This window comes from Marmota flaviventris, chromosome 5 (assembly GCF_047511675.1).
Source record: "Marmota flaviventris isolate mMarFla1 chromosome 5, mMarFla1.hap1, whole genome shotgun sequence".
Lineage (NCBI taxonomy): Eukaryota > Metazoa > Chordata > Mammalia > Rodentia > Sciuridae > Marmota > Marmota flaviventris.
In genome coordinates this window covers 5,047,598-5,055,077 of record NC_092502.1, presented here as the reverse complement: position 1 = coordinate 5,055,077, position 7,480 = coordinate 5,047,598, and the positions used below count along the sequence as shown (strand labels likewise).

Sequence of the window (7,480 nt, the reverse complement as noted above, 5' to 3'; positions counted from 1 at the left end):
TCAGTGTCCTAGTGTGTGTGTGTGTCTTGTCTGTGTGTATTATATGTATGTATGTGTGTGTATATGTGTGTGTATATATATATTTATGCAGACCAGCATAGGTAGCAGCCAGGAGCACTCTGCCTCCCCAGGTCTTTTCCCCTTTATCCCACCGCTCTTTCTTTATCTCCTCCTCCTCTGCCTCCACCCCCTCCTTTTCCATCTCCTCCTTCTCTGCCTTCAGCCCCTTCTCCTACAACTCCTCCTCCTAAGGCCCCTCCCCTTCTTCCTTCACCCCTCTAATTCCTCTATACTAATTCCTTCACCTGCACCCTGCTCCTCCTCTCCTCCTCCAATTCCTTCCTCCTTCCCCTTCCTTCTCCTCCATCTTCCCTCTTCTTTCTCCTCCCCCTCTTCTTCCTCCTCCCTCTCTTCCTCCTTCTGTCCTCCTCATCCCTTGTCCACGGTTGTCCTCCTGCTCCACCCTTCCTCTACCTCTATTTTCTTCCTCCTCCTTCCCTGCTTTCTTCTCCCCCATTCTTCACCTCCTCCTCCACACCCTTCTTCCTCCACCCCTCAATTCTACTCTTCCTCCACCACTTGTCCCCTTCCTCTACTCCCTCCAACACCTTCCTCCTTCCCCTTTCTCCTCCTATACCCATTTTCTTCACCCCCTCCTATTTCATGCCCTCTTCTTTCTCTTCCATTTTCTCCTCCTTTGCCTCCACCCCATCTTCCTCCAACCCCTCATCTTCAGTTGTGCCTCTAACTTCACCATATTCACCTCCAACTCCACCATTTTCTACTCCTCCACCCCTTCTCTTCTACCCCTCCTCCTCCCCTTTTTCATTCCTTCTTCTCCATCTTCTCCTCTTCCCTCTACTCCCTTCCTTACACCTCTCCTCTTCTTCCTCCACCTCCTCATCCTCCCTCTTCTTTCTCCAGTCTTCTACCCCTTCATTTTTTCCCTTCACCTGTTTCTCCTCCCCTTCCTCCTTTACCCCCTTCCAGCCCTCCCTTCTTTCTTCTTCACTCCCTTTTTTATTCCTGCCTTTATATTCCTCCATCTTTTTTCTAATCCTGGCTCCTTCCTTCTCCACCCCCTTTCTCCTCTGTGCTCCTTTATTCTTCATTCCCATCCCCTCCTTCCTCTTCCTGCACAATCTTTTGCTCCTTCAGTGACACCACACCTGCTTTTACCCCCACCAGTGACCAAAGTCGAGCACTCAAAGTCCAATTCCCTATAACTCTGCTCAACATGGACACCAGTAGGATTAAAGGAGGATGAAATGTCACTCTCAGCATTCAGCTACTGATGCATATAAAGGAAGATGGCAGTATCTTCCTGAAAGGAGATTCAGTTAAGAAGATGCGGGAGGAGAGTGCTGCACATATGAATGTTGCAGAGGAAATTTTCCTGAGAGAATATTCACACTGGCTGGACCCACTAATGCCACCTTGAAATCTTTGTTGATCATTGACAACACTGTGAACAGTAGCACAGCTGCAGTAGACCCCAGTCACTGTGAGCCTGGTGGTCCCTGCAGTGTGGCTCCCTTATTGGAAAAGGTGGTTATAAGATGAAGGAGATTTGAGAAAGCACAGGGGCTCAAGCCCAGGTGACAAGGATATGCTCCCCAACGTAGCAGGTGGGCTTTTGCTATTGCAGACATTCCACGATCCATCACTGAGTGTGTCAAACAGATGTGCATGGTCATGTTGGAGTCCCCCTGCAGGGTTGGCCATCCCATTACTGCCAAAATGCCACCTTCTGCAGTCCTATTTACAGAGGATCAGGAGAAGTAGAGCACAGGCAGTGAGAGTGCAACCTTTTCCCACAGCACCTCATCCATTTGCCTCAATCCCTATCTAGAGGGACCCCTCTAGAGACCTGTGCCATTCAAGGACAGTCTGCCATTTTATAGCTAGTCTTGACCAAGCTGCACAAGTTGTCAATGCAACAGTCTCATTGTCCTATGACACATGTTCACACCTGATTCAGCAGCATTGAAACCAGCTCTTCAGATGTGAAAGGCTGTCTGGCAGGTTTGCATGCACCTGGTCAGACTACTCCTAAACTCAGTGTCCCAAACAACTTGGTTTCCTGCATAATCAGGTGTCAAGGTGCCAAAACAAATGAGATCCATCAGATGTCTGGGGCACAGGTGAATATTGTGAGTCCAGGGGAAGATCTACTGATAGCAGCTCACCATCACTGAATCTGCTGCCAGCACTAGCCTGGCTCAGAATCTCCATCAAGCTCAGCCTTTCCTCAGAGAGAGGTGGCATGGGGACCTGCTGGAACAATGCAGATTGATCTCTTATCCCTTTCATCTGCTCACCACCACCCATGATCCATCTGTGTAGTTTCTGAACAGTCAGTGATTCCAGGTTTTACATAGTTTGTAAATCTTAAGATTCTACACACTTTATCATCCACTTATGATTGTTTAATTTTATTTGTTCCAATTAGTTATACATGACAGTAGAATGCATTTCAATTCATTGTACACAAATGGAACACACATTTTCATTTCCCTGGTTGTACACGAAGTAGAGTCAAACCATTCGTTCAACTATACGTGTATCCAGGGTAATGTTGCCCATCTCGTTCCACTATCTTTTCTATTCCCAGATCCTCTCCCCTCCTTCTTCTCCCCTTTGACCAATCTGGGGTTTGAACCCAAGGGTGCTTAACCCCTGATACATCCTCAGCCATTTTTCTTATATTTTATTTAGAAACAGGGTCTCCTTGAGTTAATTAAGGCATCATTAATTTGCTGAGGCTAGCTTTGAAGTCTTGATCCTCCTGCTTCAGCCTCCTGAGCCTCTGGGATTACAGGTATGAGCCACTATGTCCAGCTGAAATAATTTTTTTAAAATTCTCAGTTTAGTATAAATCTAAACACTCGTATGTCCCCATCCAAATAGAGGTGAATGGGCCCTGGGCCGGCCGCCCTCTCTCACTGCCCTTCCCTACCTCTGCCTGGAGATAAGCTCAGTGCCAATTCTTTCTGTCATTCCTTATAGTTTAACCATCAACGAGGAAGCAGAATTTTACTTGGTTTTGTCTTATTTGAGTTTTCAGTAACTGAATGTTACTATTAGTGCTCTACCACTGTGGTGCTGTCACTTGTATTGTGTGGGTTCTCTGCCTCAGTTGGCTGGACTCCTATTGCTGTCTGAGGCTGTGAGTCTCCCAGGTACCTCCTGTGTTCCTTTTTCAGAAACCTCACTTGTTTCAAGTTTAACTTTTTGTTCTTGGTAATTTCATTCTTTTTAAAAAATTTGGCCCTCAAGTGAGCACACTTTATAATGTTGTACACATTGGAAAAACATTGTCAGGTTATAGATTATGGATAAATTTAAATTACTAGAAAATTCCAGTGCAATGTCTGTATTAGCTCTGTTTATATATGTGTGTGTTTATGTCTTATACCTGTCTAACCTGGTTTATTTCCACATTGCTATATGTTTATTTTTACAGAGTATAATTTGAGCATTTTTCTGTGTATTTCAATGTTCTTGGAAAAGTTTTCAGTAATTTTCTCATGTTTAATTTATTTGTGAGGTCTTTTTTTCTTTTAATATTACTTTTATGTAAATTCATTTTTCTTTTTAAAGACTGCAGACATTTACGCAGAGGTAGAGCAGCCATCTTGCACCTTGTTGCAGTTTTATGAAGGAGCCTCATTTTTATTAGATTTGAGTGTATCACTTTCTTCTATTTGATTTCCTTTATCTTCTCATTAAGAAAAACTATAGGACAGGGGACATGGTGGATTCTGAGAGATAAATCCTTTGGTGTCCCCTCCTGGACACAGGAATGAGCCCCCCTGGGGTCACATTTCAGCAGATAGAGTGTGACTTCCAACATGAAAATGTGTTTGCCTCTCAACAAGTAGTATTCATTCTGAACTGTGAGTGATGCAGGCTGTTTACCTGAGCTGGTGCAATTGTTTGTTTTTTCTTTCACAGAGTTCTTTTTATTATTGTCATGTAATTAGTTTTTTATGCACTTAATATTTGTATTACCTGATTGTCTTTATTTATTTTTTTCTGAAAATGAGTTGACAGAGTAAAAGTGCGAGCAGGCCTTGCCCACGAAGCCCTGGCCTCTTCCCAAGTGATTTATGCCTGGCTGTGGCTCCCTCCTTCCCAGTCAGGCCTGACCAGGCACACACCTTCTCTGAGGTCAGGTCAGGCTGCCTTGGAACCAAGCCTGTAATTCCTCACATATGCCTGGGACTCTGTGCCCAGAAAAAGCTTCCTAGCCAACAGGGCCTGCTTTGGAAAGCCAGGCTCGGCTCTGCATAAGTGGAAATGTCCCCCTGGTGGGGCAGGTCCCCTTGCAGGGAGGAAGTCCTGCCTGAAAAGGGCTTTTGCCAAGACCATGTCTTCCTGGCCTATGTATCCAGGAGCATGATACATCTCCTGTCAGTCAGGGCCCCAGAGTGTGCATATTTGGGCTGGGGTGAGAGAGGGTCTTGTGGTGCCCTGGCCAATCAGCAGGCAGCTGGTGGGAGGGGGTGGCCTTCCACAGTCTCAGAGACCTTTATCTCTTACCTTGTGCAACTCAGAATCCATCTCCAGGACTGTGTGTTCTTTGCTGTGTGAGAGTCAAGTTGCTCTGGCTCAGATCTGTCTCCCTGTGACCTGCAAGTGTTATGAGGTCCACAGGAAGGATGTCAGGACTCCCCAGAAGGCAGGAAATGGTGAGTAAGTGGGGCTAACACTGCTTAGGAAGGAGGGGGGCTGTTTAGAACTGGTGGTCCAGCTGTGGCTGGACTCTGGCTTCCCACTCTCACCTTCAGAGTCAGCCAACCCAGACCTGAGTCAGATGCTGCTACAGCTCAGCCCTTGATTCCTTCAGGTCATGGTGTGGGCTGGTCCAGGTTGGGTTTCCCAGTGTGCTGGGTGGTCTGCAGCCACTTTGGCAGAACCCTCTCTGCACAGGTGGACCCCAGCCTTGGGCTCTCAGTGTGAAGTGAAGACAGCGGGTCTCACGGGATCCTCTCTCAGGTGTGGGGCTCCAGGGTGGAAGACGCTGGTCTGAGGAGTCTGTGTACCACCTTTTGCCCAGTAGTCACCTTGCTTTCTCCAAACTAGCCCACGCCTGGGCGGTCAGTGGATCCTTAAAATTTTTGCTTTCTCCTCACATTTCCATTCTCCACCTCCCTATCCAGTGCACAGTATTATCAACTCTTTGCTCCTCACATTGCATTCAGGTGAGCCCAGTGTGAAAGATTTGTTTTCTGCTTGGAAATTTGCCATGTGGTGAAAGCAGAGAACAGCCACCTGGAATGCCAGTGTTAAAATACTTTGTGCCTCCCTTTGTTTATCTTTCCCAGGCACAGGTAATGTATTAACTTTGGTTTGAAATTCCATTTGACTTTTCACAGGGTCCTGTGTCCTCTGCCATTTTCCTGTCCTTTCCTGGGGCTACCAAATTGTGTCCATAGCTGCCCAGTTTACTTCAGGTGCAGACAATTTCAGGCCCTGGGGTAGTTCCTTTTAGAGGACAGCCTGATTGGTGGAGTGTAAAATCTCAAGAGAGAATCTGGAGGGCCTGGGCCTGGGCCTGAGGAATCTTTTTGAGTAGGCCTCATCTAGACAGCTCCCTCGTTGGAACATTATCTTCCCAAGCCCTTTCCCCATTTCTTGGAGACAGGTGGACAGTCAGCCTGTAGATGCTGGTACTGAGGAGTCAGGTTAAATATGATACCTTCCCCTGGCATTCTCTCACAATTGTGCAAGAGAAAAAAAAAATCTCTCCCAGAACATAAGAACCACCCACTTCATTAACGTGTTCTTCAATCCTGAAAAGCCTCATAGACTGGAGTCATGGTCCAGATCTCCTGGGAGGGTGATACACCAAGGCATATTTCATTGAGCAGGACCAGGTGGGAGGATGTCCAGCTGGCAGAGACCTTCCCTGCCCTTTGAGCAGAAAAATCTGTGCTCCCTCAGCACCAGCCCTTTCTGTTTTTCTCACTTAGAAATGATCTGCTCACTTATTAGAGACCCAGGTTTTTGTCAAATGTGAAATGTATGTATTCAGAGCTGAGCAAGTTAAATTTTCTGAATAGATAAAAAGATTTAAAGATAACACCTAGTTTTTTTTTTTTATATTTGATACAAATTTTGTTTACCTTTCTGCTTCCTCTGAGCCTGTGTGAAAAAATTTCTGCGATCTCTCCCTTTTTATAATTTAATGGAATTACAGGTCCTAGTCTCAAGTATGCTTCTAGAGAAGAGATTAAAAAAAAATCTGTTTTTGTTGCTGAAGAAAGTGATTGTGTATCCAAAAAAGGAATGATAGGTGAATTTGAACTGTAAGGATTCATAAGAATATTAATTCCTTTGAACAATGAAGAACTCCTGATGGTGGATAAATCTATTTTTCTTTCTGTTTTCTGAAACTGCAAGATTAACAATAAATTTTATTAGACAAACATGGCAATAGCCTGAAATATCAAAATGTAATCATTTTTAACAAATTGATTCAGTATTATGAAAATTGTTATGAAATAACATCTCTGTTTTCTAAACAGAACAGCTTTTTAATGAAATTACTAATAATTCATAAGCATCATACATGATCTCATCTACTTCCATGTCCCTCTCAGATACCCCCTCCTAATACCATCCCATTGGGAGTTCACCTTGTACCTTGTGAATTTGGGGGTTTGCGTGGACCTTCTGTCTATAATACTACCTGATGATGTTCTCTATATGCTGATGAAGACTCCTGAACATTTGGTTACTCTTAGATATTTTTCTAGTCTTTCCACTTATAGAAGTAGTTTTCTGAATTTCCTCAACAAAGCCTTCCTGGTCTTGGATTTCACAGAATTTAAGAAATGAAGCTAGAAAAACAATCGACCTACCTCTCCACAGTTTAATCAAAGTGCATGCAATTTATTTATCCTTTTCTCATCATTTCTTATTTTCTTTGTACCCAGGGAGACAAATTTAGCCATCAGTGGTCCAGGCAGGTTCCCTGGCCTGGCTGCCAGAAACTGTTCACATCATGGCATATCATATAGGCCACACCTCGAGGAATGAATTGGAAGTGCTACCTGCTTCCTTTTGGAAGGGATTTGGATAGTTTTTATTTCCTCTTTATCTTGGTGCAGAATCCACCGTGACACCGTGACACCAGAGGAAGGGCCATGCCTTTCCTATGGCTACAGTTATTATCACTTCCTTAGCCTGTCCATGTTGTGTGTTCTTACATTGTGTGTGAGTTGTGGTAGATTGTTTCTCTCCAGCAGTTGGTTCAGTATATCTAATTTCTCAAATTGTGGCCATACAGTTATTAATAATATTTCTTAATGGTTCTTTTACTCCCTGTAGGATTGATAATGGTGTCCTTTATTTCTACTGCATAAGTTTTTGTCTTTTTTCTTAACTTAGCTGTGGTGTACCATTATAAGGATATCCATGATAAACCTGCTTTTGATTTTGATTCTCTATTAATTTCAAGATTTTAATTTCA

At 44.2% G+C, this 7,480-nt stretch overlaps 1 pseudogene; it reads left to right on the top strand.

Moving 5' to 3' along the window:
- Positions 1 to 1,237: 1,237 nt before the first annotated feature.
- On the top strand, positions 1,238 to 2,296 carry LOC114083343 (poly(rC)-binding protein 2 pseudogene; annotated as a pseudogene).
- The last annotated feature ends 5,184 nt before the right edge of the window (positions 2,297 to 7,480 follow it).